At 45.5% G+C, this 26,013-nt stretch overlaps 1 long non-coding RNA gene across 2 annotated transcripts in view; it reads right to left on the minus strand.

Annotated features, from left to right (window-relative positions):
* Nucleotides 1-1,206: 1,206 nt before the first annotated feature.
* The window catches only part of LOC125082215 (uncharacterized), a 34,761-nt gene continuing 9,954 nt past the window's right edge, over nucleotides 1,207-26,013 (minus strand). Inside the window, exons 2-3 of one of the 2 annotated variants that reach the window (XR_007121914.1) lie at nucleotides 23,457-23,503; nucleotides 1,207-2,040 (exon numbers count right to left, since the gene is read on the minus strand). This is a non-coding gene — a long non-coding RNA (uncharacterized LOC125082215). Of the gene's footprint in view, nucleotides 2,041-8,683; nucleotides 8,766-23,456; nucleotides 23,504-26,013 lie in introns of those variants that run through there. The other variant, XR_007121913.1, reaches the window with a different exon arrangement.

A 26,013-nucleotide genomic window follows, 5' to 3' on the forward strand; every position in this document is an offset into this window, starting at 1 on the left:
AGGGGAATTTGTTTGTTTGTCTCTTTCTTGACAGACATTTATCAAGTTTCCCGTATGTGTCAGACACTTATTTGGGGCATTAAAAAAAACAAGGATGGAAACATTTCCTGCCCTTAATTCACAGAGTGGAAGGTGGCAAGCCAGCAGGCAATTAAAATATTTTAAAGTCAGCACTCTGATGAGGGCATCAGATTTAAAGAAGAGATCCGAGTTGAGGTTCCAAGGCCCAGGAGCTGATCCGGAGTTGACTTGGTATCGTGTGGAGTCAGAAAGCCTCAGCGACACTCACGAACAGGGACTGAGACCTTGTGTCCATAGTGGACCGCTGAACAGCCTCAAACCTTGGGGAAGCCACTGAAAGTACAAATCACAATTTGCTCATTTTAAAATCGTAATGACAACACCAAAATTTACGGAAAGAATTAAAATTGTGGTTTGACAACATAGGAAGCTGAAACAGGCTCGTAAGTACAGAGAACAAACTGGTGGTTGCCAGAGGGGCGGGGGCGGGAGAGGAGGACGGGCAAAATGGGTAAAGGGGAGTGGGAGGTAGAAGCTTCCAGGCGTGGACCGGTAAGTCATGCAGTTGAAAGGTGCAGAGTAGGGAATATAGTCAATGATATTGTGATAGTGTCATATGGTGACGGATGGGAGCTATGCTCGCGGTGAGCGTAGTATAAGGTGATAGAGTTGTTCAATCACTTCGGTGCAACTTGAAATGAATGTAACATTGCATGTCCACTATACTTCAATTAACAAAAAATGCATTTGAAAATTGGAAAGCATTTACAAATAAGTTATCTGGAAAAAAAAAGGAAGTTTGCAAACAGGCCCTGCTCGGAAAACTGTTCCAAGGAAACATTTATTTCGTGCACATGATTGGCTTAAACCCCTCGAAGAACCACTCAGATGTCAGTGCCGTTTTAAAATCAACTCATGTCCAAAGTTAAAGCCAAAAGTCAAAGACAAAAAGCTAAACATTATTTATTTATTTTCCTTTTAGATTTTATTTATTTATTTGACAGATCGCAAGTAGGCAGAGAGGCAGGCAGAGAGAGAGGGGGAAGCAGGCTCCCCGCCAAGCAAAGAGCCCAATGCGGGGTTTGATTCCAGGACCCTGAGATCATGACCTGAGCCAAAGGCAGAGGCTTTAACCCACTGAGCCACCCAGGCGCCCCTAGACATTGTTTCTTTTAACTGCTTTATTTTTGTGCTGGACAATGTGGCCCAGAGTTAGGCCAGATCTCAGGGAGGAGATTTGGATATAGCTGACATTGGATAAACTGACAGCTAATCTGGACCATCCACAATGACAAAAAGGAGTCCGAGCTTGTCTCAGTGCTGACCAGATGGAGTAGGATTTCATCCACAGCCTGATTATTCAGAATGTGAAGTTATGTACAAAAATAAAACGTGAGCAAAGCAGAAGACTGCTTTCGATCCGAATCCCACAGCACAACTGTGAGTCAAAGCGGCATCCGTCCCTTTTCCAGATGGAGGCTAATGTTGTCTTTGTGGCTTTTCCTAACCTAAGTTTTTCTAGTATCAACAGGCTGCCCCCAAAGAGATTCTTTTTTCTTGTTCCTTCATTATCAGAAGTGCGGGGATGGGCACCCTAAAAGTAGATCAACTACTACCCAGCCCGGAAAAGAGAAAATTAGATGCAGGCGTGGCAGCCAGTAACCTGTTTGTGCCCCAACCTATTCGGTTAAAAACTAGGAAAGGACAAAGGGGAAGTGGGCTTAAATTAAATCAAATGGGCTTGCGAACATGCCCCCATTTTCTCCATTTCCTAATCCTTTTATAAATTCCATTGAGATGGGATTTGCTTTAAGACTGATTATGTGGCTTAAAAATCAGCATAATTACAAGATATTTGTTGAAAGGAAATTCCTCATTTTAGCTGTTTGGTTTCCTTTCCAGTATTGAGTGGTGGATGACCTGGCTGGAACCAGTTCCATCTGGGACCTTCCTCAAACATCTCAGAGGTAAAGAAGACCTTCAGGATATCCTTGCAGTTTTAAATGAGGAAACCAGGACCTAGAAAAAAGCAGATGATTTTCCCAGCAACTCAGTGGCAAGGCCAAGACTGGGACTTTCTGTGTGTGTGAGACAGTTTATTTATTAACATTAATTATCGTTCATGTAGAGTTAGAAAATGGGATCTGGAAAAAACTAAGTTGTTTTTTTGTGGATTTTTTTAAAGGTTTTATTTATTTATTTGGGAGAGGGAGAAGCAGACTCCCTGCTGAGAAGAGAACCCGATGTAGGGCTCCATCCCAGGACTGCAGGATCATGCCTGACTCAAAGGCAGACACTTAACCAACTTAGCCACCCAAGTGCCCCTGGAAAAAACTAAGTTTAAATATAATAACACAGCTGCTATTTCAACGGTTACATAAACCAGGTATTAATAGCTCCCTTTGATCAAGAATGGGGCTCTTGACCAAAGAATTTTTTAGATATGGAAAGCACAATTTTCTTCCATACCTCTGTTTTCCTTTTGGCCTCAGAATGGATCTTTTGGAATTCCAAGCCAGGATTCTTCTTGTTCTTTCTTTGGTCCTCCAAAAAATTCCAGAATTTCTAGCATCAATCATCATTATATTATCAACACTTGCTAATTATCATAAGTGACTTTTGTAGGGGCCTAAAAGAGGAGCGAGATAAAGTCTCTGCTTTCACAGAGCTTCTGTCTGGATAATATGATCTGAGATTTGGGGAAACATTTCCAATAATAATAATAAATTTTATTAGAGCCAAGTGTTAAGTACTTTACTTCTTTGTCTCTTCTAGCCCTCACATTAAACCCCACGCCTATTTCACAGATGAGGAAACTGAGATCTGCTCAAAGGTCACAGAGTAGATCTCAGTCCAAAGCCCATGACCTTAAACACTAAATGATACTGTCTCCAGTGGGAAAATCGACATGGGAGAGTGGGAACATAAGAGAAAAAGGAAAGATAACGTGGGCTCTTTCCTTAAAGAAGACCCTCAAGTATTTTACCAACTATTACATACGAATTATGTGTTTTACAGGTCCCCGAGTCCAGGCTTTCACCCCAACACTATGTGTCCCTGGACAGTACAACTGCCTGGAAAAGGGGGATGCTAACTCATGCCTGCAGGGAAGCAAGCTTTGCAGAGTTGTGTGCTGTTGTGAGAGGGCATGTCCCAGTGGTGCCCAGTCTCATCTTACACCCCAGAAAACAATTTTTCCTAACAAGGACACTGGCTAGGAAATAAAGCCCCTCTTCACAGCACACCTTCACATTGATTGGATTTTTTTAATGTATTCATGCTCTCTTTGCATGCACAGATCCATCAAAGAGGCTTTAAAAGATGTCTCCTATTGGGACACCTGGGTGGCTCAGTGGGTTAAAGCATCAGACTCTTGATTTCGGCTCAGGTCATGATCTCAGGGTTGTGAGATAGAGTCCCATGTGGGGCTCCCTGTTCACTGGGGAGTCTGCTTGAGCTTCTCTCTCTCCCTTTCCCCCGGTCCCTCCCACACTCCTCTCTTCAAAACAAAACAAACAAACCTCTTCTTTTTCTTAATTGGTTGTATACCATTTCTGAGGGTATACCATTTCTGAGTGCCAATAAGCACACTTCTAATCATTCAAGCATCACAATTACCCAAAGACGGGGGGTGTTGTGATTATTATTATTCCCATTCCACAGATGGAGAAACTGAGACACAGGAAGGTTAGGCAACTTGCCCAAAGTAACACAGCCAGTAAGTCATAATCACAAGTTCAAATCCAGGCAGTCAGACTCCTGAGTCCAAGCTTTCACCATCACACCGGCACGCCCCGACACACGGTACAGCAGCCTGGGAAAAGGGAGACTCTGACTCCCGCCTGCGGGGAAGCAAGCTGTTTGCACAGTTGTGGGAGGGAGTGTGTCTCAGTGACGTACAAGGGCAACTTCCTAGTTGTTCTCATGCCTGTTGCCTTCTCTGTGGCCCCTTACAGGGTGGGTGCCCAGTCAGTTCTTAAAAAGAGAAGCTGAATTGAATGAGCCAAAACATTTGTGAAGGTCAATGTTGAAAGAGGTGCCCTTCAGTGTTTCCTTTTGCATGTTTCTTCTGAAAGTAAACAGACATTTGGATCACAAAAAGCAGTGGAGCAAGGACAGTCAGGGGGGCACAGAAAAACTCAGCCTTGTTATTGAGACTTTTTGGGGTAGAAAGTGGTTAGGGGTTTCTTTTCTTCTTTTTTTCTTTTTTCTAAGTGCAAAATAGCAGAATGTATCATGGGACGTTTTCCTTATTCTTATTCCTTATTCCTTTATAAAGCCCCAAACTTCCCAGCTGATTTCTAAAGGTTTGAAAATATTTCATCCTTAGGAAAGAGGATTTTCTTACAAATCGATTTAATCATCATGACTAATTTATTCTGATGCCTTCAGAAAATAGCTTCACGATGTAAACCAGGTTCACTAACAATTGGTCGACTGAGCAATTTTGTAATTGTCAGTATAACCATGTCAGAATAACCATGAAATGTGGAAGCAACATCTGAATACAACATTTTATCCACATTCTGACTCAAATAGGAGAGGCAGTGGGGAGTCAGGGATGGCTGGGTTCGCTTCTAACTAAGCCACAGACGCGGCAGTATGTTGGGGATAATAATTCTTACCTACTTCCAACTTTATTCCCAGGATGCTGGAAATGACTAAGACATCAAGACTGTAAAATATAATACCCAGGAAGTTAAACAGTGACTTGTGTGTGTAGACTCTTAGGAAAAATAGGCAGGAGCACCTGAGAGAATTTACTACAGCGAGGCCTTACCTTTTTATTGGCTTTTCATGAGAAAGGTGTGGAATGGGAAGAGACACAGAGGACTTTTGGTTTTAAGTTGATGCCTGAGTACTTTTAAGCCAGGCAACCTATGAGGGGATTGACTAAGGAAGTGAGGTGGAGAAAGCTCAGATAATGGTGTACAGATTAAGCAATATGAGGTGGAAGGGGGCGCCTGGGTGGCTCAGTGGGTTGGGCCTCCTCCTTCGGCTCAGGTCGTGTTTTCAGGGTCCTGGGATCGAGTCCCACATCGGGCTCTCTGCTCGGCGGGGAGCCTGCTTCCTCCTCTCTCTCTCTCTGCCTGCCTTTCTGCCTGCTTGTGATCTCTCTCTCTGTCAAATTAATAAATAAATAAAATATTTTTTAAAAAGAAATATGAGGAGGAAGAATATTTTATGTGACATGTAGAATTGGGAGGGGACAGATAGGGACAGATGGACAGATGGGACAGAAACTTTATGTTCAACACCGTGATTATGATCGATGGCTTACAAAAATGGCTGAGATTTTTCCCCCATCCTGTCATACACACCCCCTTTTTTTTAATAAACATATAATATATTTTTATCCCCAGGGATACAGGTCTATGAATCGCCAGGTTTACACACTTCACAGCACTCACCATAGCACATACCCTCCCCAATGTCCATAACCCCAACCCCCTCTCCCACCTCCCCTCCTCCCAGCAACCCTCAGTTTGTTTTGTGAGATTAAGAGTCACTTATGGTTTGTCTCCCTCCCAATCCAATCTTGTTTCATTTATTCTTCTCCTACCCCCTTAACCCCCCCATGTTGCGTCTCCACTTCCTCATATCAGGGAGATCATATGATAGTTGTCTTTCTCCGATTGACTCATTTCACTAAGCATGATACCCTCTAGTTCCATCCACGTCGTCGCAAATGGCAAGATTTCATTTCTTTTGATGGCTGCATAATATTCCATTGTGTATATATACCACATCTTCTTTATCCATTCGTCTGTTGATGGACATCTAGGTTCTTTCCATAGTTTGGCTATTGTAGACATTGCTGCTATAAACATTCGGGTGCACGTGCCCCTTCGGATCACTACGTTTGTATCTTTAGGGTAAATACCCAGCAGTGCGATTATAGTCATAGGGTAGTTCTATTTTCAACATTTTGAGGAACCCCCATGCTGTTTTCCAGAATGGTTGCACCAGCTTGCATTCCCACCAACAGTGTAGGAGGGTTCCCCTTTCTCCGCATCCTCGCCAGCATCTGTCATTTCCTGACTTGTTAATTTTAGCCATTCTGACTGGTGTGAGGTGATATCTCATTGTGGTTTTGATTTGTATTTCCCTGATGCCGAGTGATGTGGAGCACTTTTTCATGTGTCTGTTGGCCATCTGGATGTCTTCTTTGCAGAAATGTCTGTTCATGTCTTCTGCCCATTTCTTGATTGGATTATTTGTTCTTTGGGTGTTGAGTTTGCTTAGTTCTTTATAGAATTTGGACACTAGCCCTTTATCTGATATGTCGTTTGCAAATATCTTCTCCCCTTCTGTCAATTGTCTTTTGGTTTTGTTAACTGTTTCCTTTGCTGTGCAAAAGCTTTTGATCTTGATGAAATCCCAATAGTTCATTTTTGCCCTTACTTCCCTTGCCTTTGGCGATGTTCCTAGGAAGATGTTGCTGCGGCTGAGGTCAAAGAGGTTGCTGCCTACATACACACCCCTTTGTAACAGGACTTCGTCAACCTCCCATTGAGCCATGAAGTGTATGTCCCTGCCCCTTGAATCTGGGCCAGCCTCGTGACTTGCTTTGACCAAACAGAATGGAGCAGAAATGATGTTGTCTGACTTCTGGGCCTAGGCCAGGAGGTGCCCTAAAGTTCCCTCGCTTGCCCTCCTCTGATGATGCTGCCCGTGGGAAGAAGCCCAGACTGGCCTCGTGGAGGACGAGAGATCATGTAGAGAGAGGCCCAGGGGCCCAGGCATGTGAAGAGGCCAGAAGACGGGCCAGTCCCAGGCTCCCACCAGCTGACGTGGTTATGTGAGTGACCCCAAGTGAGGCTGACAGAAAACTGCGCAGCTCAGGCCAGCCTCCAGCGCTGGCCCACAGAGCTGGGAGGAGATAGCTGGTTATCACTGAACGCCACATGTTGGGGAGTTTTGTTATGCAGCAAGAAACAACAGCAACAGAAGTTGGTACTAGAAGAGAGGCGCTGCCACAAATAACCTAAAATTAGTGGGCATTGGCTCTAGGACCCAGTGGAGGACAGAGGCAGGAAAGGTAATGAGGAAACTGTTAGTGAACTACCTGCGCCAGCGCAGTAGGGAAACTACCAGAAGAGACGGGGGAAAAGGCTACCTGCTTTATGGAGGGACAGAGCAACGGACAAAAGGTTGCCGGCAGTAACTCGGAAGGGAGACCTAATGAGCTGGGGATCTGAGTAAGGAGATTCTCTTTTGGAGAAAGAAAGAAGCTCAAGGAGGACCCATTCAGTCTGCAAGCAGCAATTTGAGGGAATAGAGAAGGCCTGTTTATGGGCCTGATTGCCAGATAAAATCATTTTTCACCAAGTTCCTCCATTTGGGAAAAGAGTCCCAGAAATGCCTTCAGGAAAAGATGAAACCAAAGGTGTAGCTTAAATACCTTCTATTATGCCTCAGAAAACTCAACAGACAAAAAGAACACTCCAAATCGTAGAGGCATTTCCCTACAGCCGCTTGACTCACTGTCCAAAGGGAAGAGGGGTCTATCTACTGGAGCAGACTGCTGGCTGATTATTCCAGAAAGCCACACCATTGTTAGAGGAGGCAGACTCTATCAGACTAAAAGGGACAGAGGCGTCTGGGTCCCCCAAGCTTCTAGGCAAGAAGCAAGCTGAGGACACTGCTCTGCTGAGAGCCTGGACCATTCTTGCAGGAAAGGAAGCAACATCTGGGAAGGTAGAGCCAAGAGCCCGGACGGGAGAGAGCCAAGAGTCAGGAGGAACAATGAACTAGACAACTACTCCCAGGGAGTAAGACTGGGTCCTAATGGGGAAAATTCCTGCCCTTACAGTAGAGGGGCCTGAAACTTTGAGTCCAGCTGCATCTCAGAATTGTCATAAGCTTGCTACTGTGCTGTGCCTATTTTCCCCTTTCTGAGTGAGGACATCTCTAGGGCTGTCTGGCCTCTCCCGCCATAGTACGTTAGAGGGCAGAATGGTATAGGGAACTTGTATTTTTAGCTTACAGAAATCTGCACCATTCTACCCTCAAATTATACACAGTGGCACTTTGTATGAGGCACCACAGGGGCCTCGTTCAGATCTGGCCCTATCTTTAATGCCTACATCTCAGACTTCAAGCTAATGGGATGAGCCTTTGAGCGATAAGTGTTTTTTATGGAGAAGGGATGTGATGGATTATGGCCAGAGGTGGACTTTGGTAGATTATTTGCAAAAATGGACACAAGCATTTCTCGCATCCCTGTACGCACAACCCCCTGCAGCCAGACATGGCTGTGGTGCCCACCAAAACCTCGTTTACCCCATTCTGAACCTGCAAAGGCAGGTTGTAGAAGGGCAACAGTCAAGTCTACGCTTCCAAGAGGCTTTGCGGCTTCTGCTCTTGCCTTCTTGGAACACTGCCACCTTGTGAGGAGGCCAGGACAGCCTCCCAGGGGATGAGAGAGCCCACGAAGAGCCCCACCAACCACCATACACATGGGTGAAGATGTTCGAGACCCCCTCATCCCAGCTGACCCACCGGCAGACCCAGGCAAGACCAGCAGAACTGCCCTGCCGAGCCCGACCCAAATTCCTGACCCGCAGAGTCATGGGCGAACAAAAAATTGCTGAGCCCATTTGAGTTGATTTGTTCCATGGTAGTAGACAACTGGTATCACAGGGAAAGACTGTCTCACCTTCCTTCAAAATGGCTCCTGGCTCCTGGCTCAGTCCCCAGGAGCTGGCGAGCCCGTGTGGTTTCAGTTTCTCTCACTCTCCCTGCAGGAGTGAAGACAACATACATGTGTAGCTCTCCATTAACTCCTTTTGAGACCCAAGACTTCCTCGATGATGGCTAATAACAAGCTGAGCACTTATTAGTGTCAGACACAGTGCCAAGCGTTTCCCTTGGATCATCTAGTTTAACAACAGGTCCTATTGTCCCTACTTTCCATTGAGGTCACAGGCTGAGAGAGGTCGTTTTGCTGGAATTCAAACCTAGCCTCGCCCTAGAACCTTAACCACTGTGCAGAAGCCCCGTGCTGCTGGGACACAGACACGATGGGAAGGCAGACAGAAAATAACAACCAGTGCGGGGTTCAGAGGCGCTCAAGGTTGCATAAAGAAAAAACGTTCAGATGGTTCCTAACTTCGGTCAGTCTTCTCTTTTCTCCAGACTCCCTTACCCCCCACCCGGCTTCTTTGTCAGTTTTCTGCAGCTGTGACATCTTTTGCAAATTATTTCTAAAGCTTTATTTCAAATTTAGAAACTCTGGGGATCCCTTTTGTACCCAGCGGGTCAACAGAGTGCAGGTCAGCCCACGCTGTAGAAGGAAGACAACCGTTTGCTTATTTCTGCAGCTCAACCTCCTCCCCGACTCCTTGTCACACTCTTGTGGTTTTGGTCCTAGCGACTCACCAACAACTCGAAAGATGGCCACCTCGGTTTGATGAGCGGCGATTAAAATCACTACATGAATTTGGCATTCAGAACAAAAGCAGAGGCTTGGGCACATGCACCATAGCCAACCCCACAAGGCTGTCATGCTGGCAGGCTTTATTTTAAAGAAACATGATATACAGTACAACCCATGCTTCTGACTATGCTCTGGGTCAAGTTCAAGTTCTGGGACCATCAGCTCCCAGGGAGAGGAGTAAGAGAGAAATGGGAGGAGGGGAGGAAGTTTAGTAGAATTAGGAGAAATAGAGAAAAATAAAAATTAGGGAAGAGAGAAAAAGGGATAGTGGGAGAAAAGTTAAAAGAGGTAGGAGCAGAAAGGATTTATTTAAAGAAAACAGTGAAATAGAGAAACAAGAAAATAGGGAACACTGAAAGGTATGTGAAGAGAGCAGAATGAAAAATTGGGCAATGTGGCAGTTAAAAATAATGTGAAAAAATAAGTCATAAGAATGTAATGAGCAACTCTGTGACTGCAGCTAACAATGCTGTGTTTTATATTTGACGGTTGCTAAGAGAGTTGATCTTCAAAGTTCCCATCACAAGAAAAGAGAATTTTTTAACTATGAGTGGTGATGGACGTTAACTAGACTTACCTCAATGATCATTTTACAATATATACAGTAGCAAATGATTATGTTGTGCTCCTGAAACTAATATAGTGTTAGATATCAGATTATAGTTCCATTTTAAAAAATTTAAAAACTTGGGGCACCTGGGGGCACCTGGGTGGCTCAGTGGGTTAAAGCCTCTGCCTTTAGCTCAGGTCATGATCCCGGGTCCTGGGATCGAGCCCCGAATCGGGCTCTCTGCTCAGCGGGGAGCCTGCTTCCTCCCCTCTCTCTCTCTGCCTGCCTCTCTGCCTACTTGTGATCTCTCTCTCTCTCTCTGTCAAATAAATAAAATCTTAAAAAAAAAAAAAAAAAAAAACTTGGGGCACCTGGGTGGCTCAGTTGGTTAAGCGTCTGTCTTCACTCAGGTCATGACCTCAGGATCCTGGGATTGAGCCCCACGTCAGACTCCCTGCTCGGTGGGGTGTCTGTTTCTCCCTCTTCTCTCTAATAAATAAATACAATTAAAAAAACATTTAAAGGGACGCCTGGGTGGCTCAGTTGGTTAAGCAGCTGCCTTCGGCTCAGGTCATGATCCCAGCATCCTGGGATCAAGTCCCACATCGGGCTCCTTGCTTGGCAGCGAGCCTGCTTCTCCCTCTGCCTCTGCCTGCCACTCTGTCTGCCTGTGCTCACTCTCGCTTCTCTCTCTATGACAAATAAATAAAAATAAAATCTTTAAAAAAAAAAAACATTTAAAAACTCTGTTCTCCACACTTCTCCTTTCCACCACAAGGCACAAAGCTGACTAGAAATATAATCTCTGCAGAAATAGCATCCTCTACTACTGACACCCCCCCCCCCACATACTACACCCCCCTACATACAACACACACACCAGGCATACAACACACACACCACACATACAACACACACACCCCACATGGAACACACACACCCCACATACAATACACACAACACACACACAACACACATACCACACATACACACACCCCACATACAAAACACACACCACACATATAACACATACACCACACATACACCATACAACACACACGCAACACACACACCACACGTGCAGCACACACCACACATGCAACACACATACCACACACGCAACACACATGCCACACACAAAGAGACACATACCACACCACACACACACAACACAGATACCATACATCCAACACACACGTATATCACACACATAACACACACACAGACACGTACCCCATACATCACACACCATACACACCACACAACACATTACCACGTATAACACAAACAACACACCCGGGCAGTGATAGGAAGGCGTCAGGGAGCCTAGATTCTGTTCAGGCATATTTTGTGGTCTGTAGTTCCCCAGCATCCCCTTCCCTGGCCAAGAGACCCACAGTCTTCCAGGTCTCCTTAGCAAAGGGCAGATACACTAGTCTCTGCTGAGCTCTGTGATGTTGTCATCCCCCAAACATTTTCATAAGATAGCAAGTTAGGGACCAGTGTGTTCAAAGGGAGGATTTAATCTATTTACAGATCCATATCAGTGGGTGGCCAACTTAGTTTGAATCTTGATAGAGGACAGGAAAACAAGAAGGCTGGCTTGCTCAAGCAAAGGTTTTCAAGTCTGCATTTGGAAAATACGTGGAGGATTTTCAGAGGAGTTAGCCCCTCCTTTCCAAGTCCCACAGGACCCACGATTAATACCGTGTATGCAGATACTACTCTTCTGAGCCTCCAAACAAATAAGAGAATATTCTACAACAGCTACAGAGGACCTTTAATACATATTTTTGTTTAGTTTAAGGAGCAACTTTTGTCTTTTCTCCTTTAAAAAATATCTTTTCCCAAAAAGAATGAAAAAGAAATACAAAGCATTATATACCAAATGAAGAGATGAATACCAGCGTCTTCACCTTCCAACTTTTAATGACAGCAACGTTTGTATACTTTCCGTAGGAACCCATGAGATCCCCAAGTTACATACATTGTTTCAACTTTCCAAATGTCCAGAAAACACAGCCAACAAAATAAGAAATGCCAACACAAAGCAAGACACAGTCCCAAGGGCTTTATATCCTCCATAACACCTACCATGTGACCCAATATCCTCCCACCTCCATCCCCAATATCCTGGCCTCACTGTCATAGACAGAGAAGGGCCCAGGTGTGGAATGAGATTCTGCTTTATAACAGAGCAAATAGAGAAACACCACCACCATCTGGGTTCTACCAGGAGTCATAACTAAGGTGCTTGTGTGATGTCCAGGTTCCCATTGGCCTCAGCAAACACTGCCTTATTCATCACTGTGCTCATGTGAGCAGAGGGAGCAGAACCGTTAGGATCCTCTGTACCACGGGTGGAAAAACAAACATATTGGCAAGGAGCTGTGGCAAGGTTCACACCCACAGTTGGAAGCTCAACCTAGTGGACGGCTCTGGATCCCAGGTACCTCCATGATCTTTGTTGTGAACATCTTTGTCACGAGTATTTCTGCAGCAAACATTTTTGTCACGTAACTAACTGGCCAAAAGGCAGTTTTGCCATAAAAGATAAAATCATGAAAAATAAAAGAGAGACATTCATTAAAAAGGACATAATGAAACATGAATAACAAAATTAAAAAGACTTTCTTGAAAAATACAAAATATTTGAGCACATTTAAAATGTGTGTAGTTTCATGGCAATACCGCTCAAATATCCAATTGTATTTTGTGGATTGTACGCAAGCGTTTGTCTTCAATGTCTTCGTTCATAGTATTACACATTGTTTTTCTTGCTGATTCGTCTCTTCGTTTGGCATCACATTTTTTTTTTCACTAAAATGTCTTCCCTCATTAAGAGAAGTATCAGTTTCCAGTATTAAGATGTATATTTGTAACTGACCTTTGGATGGCGTTGTGAAAGCCTTCTAACTCTATTGTTTGTTCTTGGCATATTGTCACATGCTCATTGATGAATGTTCCAAAATTCTGTGGGGAATGTGCGTTCAAAACTCTCTGTCACCATATACATCATTATGATGGCTAAGACTTACAGAAAAATGGGAGTATTGTGTCAACAGAGAAATGAAGCTAAATTGTCAACTGGCTGATGAAACCAACAAGGGGTCAAACCAAGCCATTAACCAGTTATTTTTTCTTCTTTTATGGCAAAAATGCGTTATGGCCAATTAGTTATTTGACAAAAAGTGTTTACGACAAAAATGCTGCAGCAAAGACACTTATGGTGAAACTCCCTAGAACCAGATCTGGAACCCTAGGGCCCCTGGAACTGAAATGAACAGTTTCTAGCAGCATGAAGCTCGATTGTTACCTTGCAAGTCCACACCTTGGACTCATTGTCGGCTCCATTTCCTCAGTGATAAGGCAGTACAACTTCATAGTGTCCACTAACTCAAAAGTGCAGAGAGAAGAGAGGGAGGGAGGCAGGGACACTGGCATTTTTCTGCAAGGCTTTTAAATTTTCCCATGCCATATGAAGCAAACGCTTTGTGTAATTTTCCAGTGGCCTTGATTAAACATGTTATGTAATTCAGTATAACTATAGCTTGAAGAAATTAAAGGCCAAGCCAGTCTTATCAAATGTTTGGCCCCAGCTAGAGATCCAGAAACATTAAGACATGCCCAGCTCATTTCTGTGAAGTTTGTTCCTTCGGATTCTCCCCTCCTTTGCTTAGTACTCAAGGCCTTTTTTTGATCTGCCCCTGATCTACTTTCTCACTGCCCCTGCCACTTCCGGCTTGCACATGTTAGTCACTCCAGCCAGCATGCTGGTATAAGCCCACAGGATTTTTGTGTAGCCTTTCCTGCCCCACTTCCAGCTCTCTCTCACATTCTCTGCTTATCTGAATCTGATTCCGTCTTCAGAATCCAAGAGACACACTCCATCTTGGAGAAAATGTCCTTCACCACTCCAGTCCTCTAAACTCCAAACATTTGTTCAAGTCCAGGTCAGTCTCTTGGTATAGGAATACATTTGGCCAGCACTCTTTGTCAGCCAGTAACTTGCATGTGTCCCTGCCCTGTCTGAGCTCCTTCTTCTTTAACATGAATTCGCAAGGTGTGCCTGGGTGGCTCTGTCAGTTAAGCGTCTACCTTCAGGTCAGGTCATGATCCTGGAGTCCTGAGATCGAACCCCGCATCCGGCTCCCTGCTCAGTGGGGAATCTGCTTCTCCCTCTGTCTCTCACCCTGCTCATGCTTTCGCAATAAATAAATAAAATCTTTAAAAAAAAATGAAGTCACAATACTCTCCTCAATGGAGTTTTGTGAAGATGAAGTGAGGCAGGCAAGGCGGTCCATGAAGTTGCCCAGCACCGTCTCTGGAACACTGGTGGGGTCCCGTGAACGCATTGTCCCACCACCTGTGCCAGGCACAGCACTAGGCACGGTGTATGCCTGACATTGTGTATAGGCGATGAGCGGACTTGGGTAAATTTGAGCAAGTTTTAAAATTTCTCTGTGCCTCACTTTCCTCATCTTGAAAATGGGGTTGTTGGTAGTATTCCCATTTTAGCCTATATTATAAGCTTAAGGGAGTTAACATCAAAAGAGGTTCAGAAAGTTGCCTGGGACACAGTAAATGTTCAGGAAGGCTGAGCTGTGATGCACATGAGGGCAGAAGGGATATCATGGTGAGTGAGACAGATACGCATTCCTCTTCATAGAGAGAGTAGAAGATAAGACACAAATACATTTGCGCTACAATGCAACTCATTTGGTATTTGACATATGTTATCTGAGTTGTTAGTTATCTATTTACATGTATGTCTTGTCCCCTATCAAGATGGTAAATTTATTGAGGGAGGAGGGCCTGGATCCAACTCCGCCACGTCCCCCACTCTGTCCAGAGTGTCGTGTATATGGCAGGCATTCAATAATCCTTATTGCTAATTACCTAAAAGATTGATTTTTCTTCTGCAGTAAAAACTTTATGATGAAGATCCTATTCATCAATGAGGCTCTATGGCTTTCTGTCTTGGTGTGTTCAAAGCAATGTGTGAAAGATTAACATATAACGCATAACCTGTGGACCACGGGACCTCCAAGTCTCTCCCACCTATAAATTCATCGTCATTGAGCTCAGACACCATCAACCTACGGCCAAAGCTGGCCGCTGGTCCCCCAAGTGGCATTTTTCCATGAAGTAACAACAACAACACATTGTCCCATTTAACCCCGACAATATCCTATGAGGCAGGGACTGTTACCATCCACATTTTATAGGTGGGGCAATGGAGGCTTACAGGAGGCAAGGTTACTTGCCCAAAGCCACACATGAGATCTGAAGCCAGGCAGGCTGGCACCGGAAAGTGGGAGTTTAGGGGGAGTGCGTACAACCCTATGCCAGGCTGTCTGGGCTGGTGACAAAGAGACAGCCTGGTCTCCCCTAACAAGAAGGCAGAGACATACAAGCACCAATGGCAACCCCCGAGGGAAGATTCTTAGACTTCTTTCCTCACAGCCATGGTAACAGGTGACCATGTCACAGGTGGCCATTTTCTCATGGGGCTCATAGCAACTAGACTGCTCCTGCTTGTCTGGGAACCCTGACTGAGCTTCTTGCCCTGGACCCCCACACAAAGCCCTCAGCCAGGATCCCCATCAAGGCCTCCTACTCACAGCCCCTCACCCATGGCTCCCCACCTAGGGCCCCCTCACCAAAGGCCCTACCCAGATACCTAGGACTCCCTTCCAAGGCTTCCCACCCACAGCCCCCAACCCAGGGTCCCCACCAATAATCCCTCACCCAGAACCCCCCACCCAGGGTCCTCTGGAACAGAAACACTAACCCCCGACTTCCTTCCTTCCTCCTTGTACTGTCTCTTCTTGGTAATTTTTTTTTTTTTTAATTTATGATTTTCAGCCCAGCCGGTTGTTAGCCTGCTGTGTTTGGAAATGGTAGATGATTAAACCTCCCAGGCAGGTGTAAATGCAACCTTTGTCATCTGGAGGCTGGGAGAATTACCTTGTTGGGCTGCTACCTCCCTCTGGCTCCAAACTTTCTGTTCTAGCAGACCCTCAAAGGGCCAAGGTCTATGTGGCTTAAGTCTCTCAACTGATTTCCCTGCTCTGAGCCCAGCCCAGAAGCTAGGCATTTCAGAGGTACCACACGGCCACAAAAACACTGAACAGAGCCTAAAGTTCAGGGGAAAGCCTCTCTCTCTCTCTCTCTTTTTAGGGACTTTTTACCAGGTAAATAATAAAAATATGCAATCATTGACTAGGCTTTTAAACCTGACCGAAGATACATTTGCATTTCTGTTGCCAATAAAGATTCCTACCGGTCCCTTAGTATGGGTAGCCACCCTGTAGCCCTCAGAATCCCCTTGTCCATTTGTCCACTCAGATGTGGCTTCTGGCTTGAGTCCTAGGGAGCTACCACCAGATAGGGAGGCCAGAACCAGACCCAATGCAGCAGCTGGAGGAAGCCACTTCTAGAAATGGGCTGATGAGCTTCCCTGCTCAAGGAGGCCCCTCCAGTCAGCTCCAGGCCCTGGCTGTGGCTCGTGAGAGGGACAGTCCCAGCCAGGATTCCGTGGTGTGCTGTGCTATTGCTAAACTGAGGACAGGAAGTTCTGGATCTGCATTAAGGGCCTCCACAGCCCCAGTGCTCTTGCAGAATCAGCCAGAAGCCTGGTGTTGACTCTTTTGGGTCGAGTTCTCACCAACAGACACGTGCTTTGGGAAGGTTACCACTGAACAAATAGCATGCAGCAAGTGTGCTTTCCGTGCACGTTCCCAACGTGCTGAGCTTGGCTACTCCTCAAGGTGAGGGGAAGGCAGTGAAACCTGTTCCCAGGCTGCTCTTCTGTGTCAGAGGCCTCTTCAAGGCGCCCAGTGCCTGTCAATGAATTTCAGTGTCCTTTGGGCAGAGAAGTAAAATTCGACTTGGGAGTTCTCTGTGGGCAGTAAATAAATGTTTGTCCAAGAGGGAATGAATAAGTCAATAAATCAATTAACGTGTGTTTAGTGAGCGTCACCCTGAGCCTGGCCTTAAGGAAGCCAATGTAGAAGACTCGCCTCCACTCCAGCAGCCGCAGAGACAGGTTGCCGGACAAAACTAATACCCATGAGATCAGCCCACATCACCCTATGCTCCAGGGCTCTCCCTACACTTAGAAATTTGCTTCAACTTTGTTCCAGTTCGGTCTTTGCAATTTATGTTCCAGGTCACGCAGCTCCACAAATTTTGCCAAGGCTTTTGGTTGAAAAGCATAACCTGGTCACCAGCAACTGGATGGTGACATGCTGCAGCAGTGACAAGCACGTCCAAGGTGCAAGACGAGCAGGCTGGAGGTGCCGGCGTTGACCGCTGGTCGCGCATGTGCAGAGAGGAGAACGGGGTCTCGGGCAGTGCTGGGAGCAGCGATGGGGAGGCTGCGAGAGACAGCAGACAACCTTCCACACCGCGAGCGTGTTTCTCTCAGGGAGAGGAAGCAGCATGGCTTCCCGCTAAGGGTTCCTGAAGCGCGGAAGGATGCCATCGTAGAAGTGTATTTGGAGGACAGGAGCTGGCCACAGGCAGATCCGCTTGCAGGGGATGTGCAGTGAGGGGACGGGGGGAAGAGAAAGGGCCAATCTTAGAGATATTTTAAAGCAGTAAATCCAGAATGGCGATGGAATGGTGACGAGCAGGACTTACAAGACAGCAGCAGGGGGAGGAGGCTGGCACACTGACTCTGTCTGGAGAGATGGGGTGGGGGGTGAACACACAGTCGGGAGAGATGGGAACGGGTGACAACAAGCAGGAGTGGGGCCAGCACTGGAGAGCTCCTGAAACCTGGGCCCCTGGTGTCCTCTGAGTGGCAGAAGGGCTGCCGCGCTCGCTCCCCACTACTTTTGGTCTCAAGATCTCCTTTTCTCCTGGTTCTCAAATTAGCCTCATTTTACCCCCAGATTTCTTTCCTATTCAGGCTTTCCTCCTCTTTTAATGACTGGCTATTCATTTTCGAGAAAGAGATGATGTTGCTGGAAAAAAGATGCACTAATGAGATTTGTTCTCAACATGGAATCCACAGTCTTGGACACCATGGGGAAGCTCATCTCTGAAGGTTTTAAGGATCCGCGTCCAAAAGACCACTCCTCAAAGCACACCAGATTCTTATACAGGTGAAATTTGAATAAAAAGCGAGGGGTATTCTAAACACAGAAAGAAGGGGGAAAGAAGCCACCTGAGGAGATGTTAGGAAGGAATGTGGGCCCCCAGGACAAGTAAGGGACGGGCTTCAACTTTCTGTTTGGCACAACCCCCAGGAATGATTTTTGTCTGTGAAGTCCTTGTACTGGGCAGAAAGTGGATTAGGGAAAAAAGAGATACCAGGCCTCTATGGCTGATTGGATGGATGAACGGATGGATGGATGGATGGATGGAGTGGCCTTAACATTCACATATTGATTCAGGGATATTTGTGCCAAGCACTGTGCTGGGGTTGGAGCGCCCCTCAAGAAAAAGAAAATACAGTCGCTGCACTTTGGGGACCCACAGTTTATGTGAAGGAAGACGAGGACAGATAATCCCAACAATGTTAACTGTCCTATTAAAAAGGTCCAGTAAAAAAAAAAAAAAAAAAAAGGTCCAATAATAAGGGACCTATTCTCCCTGGAGGAGGTGGGGAAGCACCATGAATGAGGAGACATTTGAACGTTGGGAAGATAGTAGCATACGCACACATAAACATATATATATATATATATATATATGCACCGGCAAAACATGCAGACACATATATATACATAAACACACCACGGAGATACACAAATGTAAATGCACACCTATGCACATAAACCCACACATGCAGAAACACATGTATACATGCAGCAAAGGTGCATGCAGAACTCACCAAGTCAAGGGTACAAAGAAGTACATTGTGGACCGTAGGCTTGGTATGCACAAAAGCGGGAGAGTATGATAGGGTCCGAGGTGCGTTCAGAGAAGTCAGCAAAGTCCGAGAGGCTGGAATGCGGGTCTATGAGGGGAAAGCCAGAGAGGAGACTGGCGGTCCTATGATGTCATTAACTGACATGGGATACACAGAGAAGCCACCTGGATAGGGTGGGGAGGCGGTGACAAAATAATGAATCTTGTTGGGGACAGGCTTTTCTCTCACCATCTATCTCTTCATCTTCCTCCCAAAGTAGCCTGGAAGAGCGCCCCCCCCCCCACAAAGCCTTATCGTTTGATCTACCACGTTTTCCAGAACACAAAACGGACAACTGAGCATGAAACAGGCTTATGCTCACCAGAGAGTTTCAGATGACAGCATTTGAATTTACAACCATCCTTCATTCTGGAAAAGGACTCACTCCAAACTGGTCAGTATTCAGTATGGGGCACTCTAAGTCTTTCATTTAAAATTATTAAGACACTTTGGCAAAGGGACAAGATGACATTCTAATACATGCTATAAATTCGACATGTAATGGTGGACCTTAAACAAATGTTTATCAAATGAATGACTGTAATGACTCTGTGCCAGGCCCTGTGCAATATGCTGTAAGTGAAGTAGAGTCCCTGCCCTCAAGCACTTCGCAGTCGAGTGAGGAGGACAGGTGTGTAAACAAACTGTTAGAGTAGGATTGCGGTCATCTAGGAGAAGAAGCAGGCACATAATAAGAGTTCTTTATGGCTAAGGTACAAGGGGCAAGGGGACGTGTGGCTCAAGCCTACAGCAGCGACCAGGGTGCCAAACTGAAGAGTCTGATCTTTATTGGGGAGGCAACATGGAGCCACAAAAGAGCTTTAAGCTGACGAGTGACATTAGCAAGACTGCATTCTGGAACGATCACTTTACAGCTGTGTAGGCAATAGTTTAGCTAAAGAAGACTGAGTGGAGGATGGGCCAGCAGGGAGGACATTTCAAGGTGCAGATGGTAGATGTTGACTTTCCCAACCAAGGGAGCAGCAGGAGGGGACAAAAGGGGAGGCACACCTTTAGAGGGTGTTCAGAAGGTAGGTGCGATGGAGTTTCGTGATAGATTCTGGTACAGGAGGTAAAGGGGAGCGCACGTCGAGGGGCTCCCCTGGTGTCCTGTTTGGGTGATCAGGTGGTTGGAAAACCACTAACAAGAGAGGAGAGCCAAGACAAAAAGCAATTTGAAGTGGGATGGTGAAGGGCAGGAGGAAGAAGAATGGATTCCAAATTGGACATGACACATTTGAGGAGCTGAGAGCCATGTGAATGGGGGGTCAAGAAAGCAGCCGGGTATTGAAGACATCAGGGGTAAAAAAGGGGTCAGCCGGACCCACTCTGCCTGACCTTGAGCCTCAGAGTCTTCAACGGAATGATGAAGGAGCATACTCGTATGTGACCCCAGCGAGTCAGAAAGTGCATCCTTGGGGTATGAGTGGATGCCCGCAGATGAGTGTTCCTTCATATCAGAGGGAGGCTCTTAGACCCACTAAACCTTTCTCGCGCTGTGCCACAGAGGAGTGTTTACAACCATATTTTTCATGAAAAAGAGCCTCCAATGTCTGTTCCCAGGCCCCCGAAACAGCCCTGAAGATAACACATTACTCAGGATACCCAAGAAATCCTCCTCCCTGATGCCGGCACTGGATTTCATACTGGCCTCCCCCGAACCCCAAACACAGTTGCTCTCAGGTGCCATTTTTTAATGAGCCCCTGAAAGGTGCTCCGTGTGGGAGTCCTCCCTCTCCGCATCCTCCAGGTAACATCCTCTAGCAAGAGGAATGGCGGGGAGGAGGGGTGGGTAGGGGGGGTGTTGTGCCTCAGGCTGACTTCTATGGAACAACAGCCATTCACCAGCCACCTCCAGACCCCGTCCTCTCTGGACTCCAGTAGAAATAATTCACATTCTTTACTGAATTATTAAGTATCAGGCATCATAAGACACCTTCATGTTTCAACAAACAGGCTGACACAATTGAATATCCATAACCAAAAAATCCACCTCCACTCCTATCAACACACTCTTGCATCATATACAAAAATTAACTTGAAAAGAATCATAAACCTCAAACTATAAAATTTCTAAAAGAAAACACAGAAGAAAATCTTTGTGACTTTGGGTTAGGTAAAAATTTCTTAGGTAGGATACAGCAAAAACCGTCGCCATTTTTCTTTTTTAAGTTCAGCAGCTGAACCTTGCCAAAATTTAAAAGGAGTTTTCTTCCAAAGATGTGATTAAGAAAATTAAAAGATAAGTCACAGACTGGGAGAAAATATTTGCAAAAGACATAGCTGATAAAGGAATCTCACAACTCAATAATAAGAAAACAAATAACCCAGGGGCACCTGGGTGGCTCAGTGGGTTAAAGCCTCTGCCTTTGGCTCAGGTCATGATCCCAGGGTCCTGGGATTGAGCCCCGGCATCAGGCTCTCTGCTCAGCGGGGAGCCTGCTTCCTCCTCTCTCCTCTCTCTCTGCCTGCCTCTCTGCCTGCTTGTAATCCCTGTCTGTCAAATAAATAAATAAAAATCTAAAAAAAAAAAAAAGAAAGAAAGAAAGAAAACAACCTGATTTAAAAATGGGCAAAATATGGGAAGCTACACTTCACCAAAGAAAACATATGGTAAATAAATACATTAAATACATTAAATATTAAACATATTAAAGTATGTTCAACATCAGTAGTCACTAGGGAGATGGCAAGTTAAACCAAGTTAACCAAGATGAGATACCATGGCATGTCTATTCAAATGGCTATACCAAAAAGGGAGAAAGAGAAAAAAAAAAAAAAAAAAGGAGAAAGAGAAAGAAAGAAAAAAAAAAGGAGGGAAGAAGGAAAAAGGGAGGGAACAAGGGCATAGACACTTCTAGGTGTATACCCAAGATTAATGAAAAGGTGTTCACAAAAAAATATGTGCAGGAATATATACATGAAATGGGGGTAATAATAGTGTCTATATGTTAGGGTTGTTGAGGGATGAAATGAGATGACGTATGTAGAGGCTCATAGTAAACTTTCTAAAATTATTAGCTGCTGTTATGAGCTGAATCGTGTCCCTCAAAATTCATTATTGAAGTCTGAACTCCCAGAACCTCAGAATGTGACTGTATTTGGAGACAGGGTCTTTAAAGAAGTTAAAATGAGGTCATTAGGGAGGGCCCTAATCCAGTATGGCCGGAGTCCGTACAAGAGGAGGACATCTGGACACACACAGATCCAGAGGGAAGACCATGTGAAGACACGGGGAGAAAGCGGCCATTTGCAAGCCAAGGAGAGAGGTCTCAGAAGAACCAGTCCTGCGGATACCTTCATCTCCGGATTTCTAGCCTCCAGAATTATGAAGAAATAAATACCTGTTGTTTAAGCTACCCAGTCTGTGGCAATTTGTTACAGCAACCCTAGCAAATAAATGAAGCTGTTAAATCACCACGTAGGGAGACTGGTTTAAGTGCATTTATGATGTCATACAATGATATGCCGAGCAGCCACTGAAAACGATGCTCATGCAATTACTGATCTATAATAAAATATTATTAATGCGAGGGGACACTGGCTACATAAGAGTATGTATAGAATAAAGCTCTTATTTGTGTGTGCGTGTGTGTGTGTGTGTATAAATAAAAAAGATATGGGAAGCATGACTATCTTAGAGAAAATCTTATGGGATTTCTTTTCTTTTTGCTTATTTGACATTTCTAATTTTTCTATCATGCATTACAAGAAAAAATGTAGGTGCTGGGGCATCTGGGTGGCTCAGTCGGTTATGCATTAGCTTTTGGCTCAGGTCATGATCCCAGGGTCCTAAGATTGAGCCCCGAGTCATGCTCCTAGAATCAAGCCCCGCGTCAGGCTCCCTGCTCAGCGGGGAAGTCTGCTTCTCCCTCTGCCCCTCACCTTGCTTGTGCTCTCTCTCTCACTCTCTAATAAAGAAGTAAATAAATAAAATATTTTGGAGCCTATCACTCTGAGGTTGGCTACAGCTGACATCACTCAACAGGGGTCCCCAGACAGGAGCTGAAGGAAAACAGGAGTCCATGGGTCCCTGTCTGACTTCAGGGTAGAAGAGTGTGGGTGGGCCATCCCCTCTTTGAAAAGCCCAAATCAATCAATTCTGGAGAATTCATTTCTGGCCAAAGTTTCCAGCACAGATTCCAAATAGAGCCCCCCCATTCTCTCTTTCACTGCCACCAGCTCCTCCTTCCCCCATGCCTGTCTTTCTGGAAAGCCCCCAGGTTATAAACACAGTGTGCCAGGCTCCAGGGGCCAGGAGCAGCCTACAGGACATTTAGATTTGCCCCTAGGATTAATGACTTTAAGAAGCGTTTGCCAGGAACTCTTCAAAGCCGAAAACAGAAGCCCTGGAGCATTAAATATAAATAAATACTTAGTCGATTGGTTTCTTCCTTGCTTTTCAAAGGGCAATTTACTTCCTGGATTACCATTACAGTAGTCTGCTCTCCGGAAACCAAGATTATTCAAGGGCCACAGCTCAGGGTTGGGGCAAAAGAAAAAAAAAATCTAAAGATCACCTTGTTATAGATCTGCTGTGAGCTGTTTCCTTGAAGTTAGCCTGCATCTGGTAAGGCAGAAGCAAAAGCGTTATTATGGGTGTGCCCCACCTAAGGCATTTGTTGTTTCTGACAGCAGACCTGTATTTTTCTCCCTTCGAGGTGTATTAATTCTTTTGGGGGCGTTAGGTAGCGGGAAGCCCAGTTTCTCTATGTTAACAAGAAAGCAGGTGTCTGTCTCTGTAGCTCAGATAGAGATTCAATTCAACATTTAATGAGCTTCTAGAATGTGCCAGAAACCATGTTGAGGCCAGAGAGAACGTGACAATTTAAGACCTGGTGCCCAGGGCACCTGGGTGGCCCAGTTGGTTGGGCGGCTGCTTTCAGCTCGGGTCATGATCCCAGAACCCCATGATCGAGTCCCGTATCTGGCTCCTGGCTCCGCGGGGAGTCTGCTTCTCCCTCTGACCTCCCCCACTCTCATGCTATCTTTCACTCTCTCTCTCAAATAAATAAAATAAAATAAAATAAAATAAAATAAAATAAAAAGACCTGGTGTCCATTGTCGGAAAATATGTAATACATTGGGCAGACACAAGGCTTCGGAGATAGTTATTACAACAGCATGTGTTTTTAACCAAGGCCGACACATATGCAGGTGTGTGCTTAGAGACCTGCCCGAGGGAGAGCACCAGAGTGTCCCCAGGGCAGAAGACTGGGAGGTGAGGGGGGGGGGGGGGGGATAAAGGGGTGGAGTGCATTCTGACACCTTTGCTTGGCACCCTGCAGCAGCTTGGGGTGAAGTGGTGACTCCTGAGACAAGAGCGTGGCCATTCAATTCCGTTTCAGGAAGAGTTCTTTCATGTTCTGATTCAGTCCCTCACATGATCACCTCTCCGTGGGCAGTCTTGGAGCTAACGTTAGGTCTTGCCCTCCCGGAAGAATTCCCATATTCATGTTGGAAGACTCTGGGGGACTCTTTCAGTGTTCCAGACTTTGCTGACGACGTTACTGCTGCCACTGGGAAAGGCCCCTTTGCCTACCTTGTGTTTGGTATTTCTCATGGAGTTCTGCTTGACCCACATGAAAAACAGATTCCCAGAATCGCAGAAAGTCTGTGCATAATTTTAAGGTCATTTTCCTTACCCCAAAGAGTCTAAGTAAACTCTGGAAAGTGATACCAGAATTATCCTAGGGGTGCCTGGGTGGCTCAGAGGGTTAAGTATCTGACTCTGGGTTTAGGCTCAGGTCAGGATCTCAGGGTCATGGGATGGAGCTCCATGTTGGGCTCCATGCTCAGTGGGGAGTCTGCTTCTCTCCCTCTGCCCCTTCCCCCCTCAAATAAATACTTTTAAAAAACAAACAAACAGAGAATTACAGTGTTGGTGACAGGTTCCTTTCGCAATCTAATTGGCTAGAAGAAGAAACAAATCACAAATCACAGGAATGCTCATTTGGGGGTTCCATACAAAGAAGAATTCTTGACCTTCAAGGTATTGGGAAAACTGGTCTTCACATCTCATCAACTGTTCTTCATTCTCCTTCCAGCAACCAAACACGTTTTTCTTAGAGATTTTCCATATGCTATTTCATGTACTTCATATTCTAATGAATATTCTCCTCTTCCTGATGACCTATCAGCCACGTTTCCTTCAAAATCTGACTTGGGATGGTCACTCTTCGCAAACACTCCAGTCAAACCCATCCATCTCCGGTCACTCCATTACTTCCATTCTTTGAAAGCTCACTAGCTCCAAATTCAGTGTAGGGAGTGATTCAGCATGCCATCAACGTGATGCACGCAGTGTAGAAAAACCAAGTCCAGACGCTGAAGCCAGGATTCAAACCCATGCACATCTAGCTGTGAAAGTAGTCAACCTTGTAGAGCACTCAGTAGGTGCCAGGCACGGCTCAAGTGTTTCACCTGCGCATCTTTGCAGTTAGAACTCCACGAGAGATGTACTATTATTATCCCCACTTTACAGACACATAAACTGAGGCAGAGAGGTTAAATACCCAAAGCCACACAGCTAATACCAGTGGAGCTGTGATTTTAAAACCAGGCTGTCCAAGTTTAGCATTCGTACTCGCCACCACTGGAGACTTTGAAGGTACCACTTACCCTTATGTCTCTAAACCACAAGATTAATTTATACTCCGTTTGTTGTTTCGTGAGGCGATCAAGTCCTTTCAATACACGTTTGCTTTGATTCAAGGACAGAATCACAAACTCATCCAGTCCTTCATGCCTTGAACAGGCACAGTTGAAGGTCCACAGCTGTCCAGGCCACAGTAGATACACGTACTGTGCCCGCAGGGTTTTTTTGTTTTGTGTTGTTGTTGTTTTGTTTTACTTAAGATTTTATTTATTTGAGAGAGGGTGTGAGAGAGGGAGAGAGAACACAGAGGGAGAGGGAGAAGCACACTCCCCATTGAGTGGGGAGTCTGATGCGGGGCTCAATCCCTAGACCCTGGGATCATGACTTGAACCAAAGGCAGACACTTAACTGACTGAGCCACCCAGGAGCCCCAACTGTGCCTGCTGTGTGCTGAAGCTTTACAATGCTCCTCTACACTG

The sequence above is a fragment of the Lutra lutra genome, chromosome 12, assembly GCF_902655055.1.
Source record: "Lutra lutra chromosome 12, mLutLut1.2, whole genome shotgun sequence".
Taxonomy (NCBI): domain Eukaryota; kingdom Metazoa; phylum Chordata; class Mammalia; order Carnivora; family Mustelidae; genus Lutra; species Lutra lutra.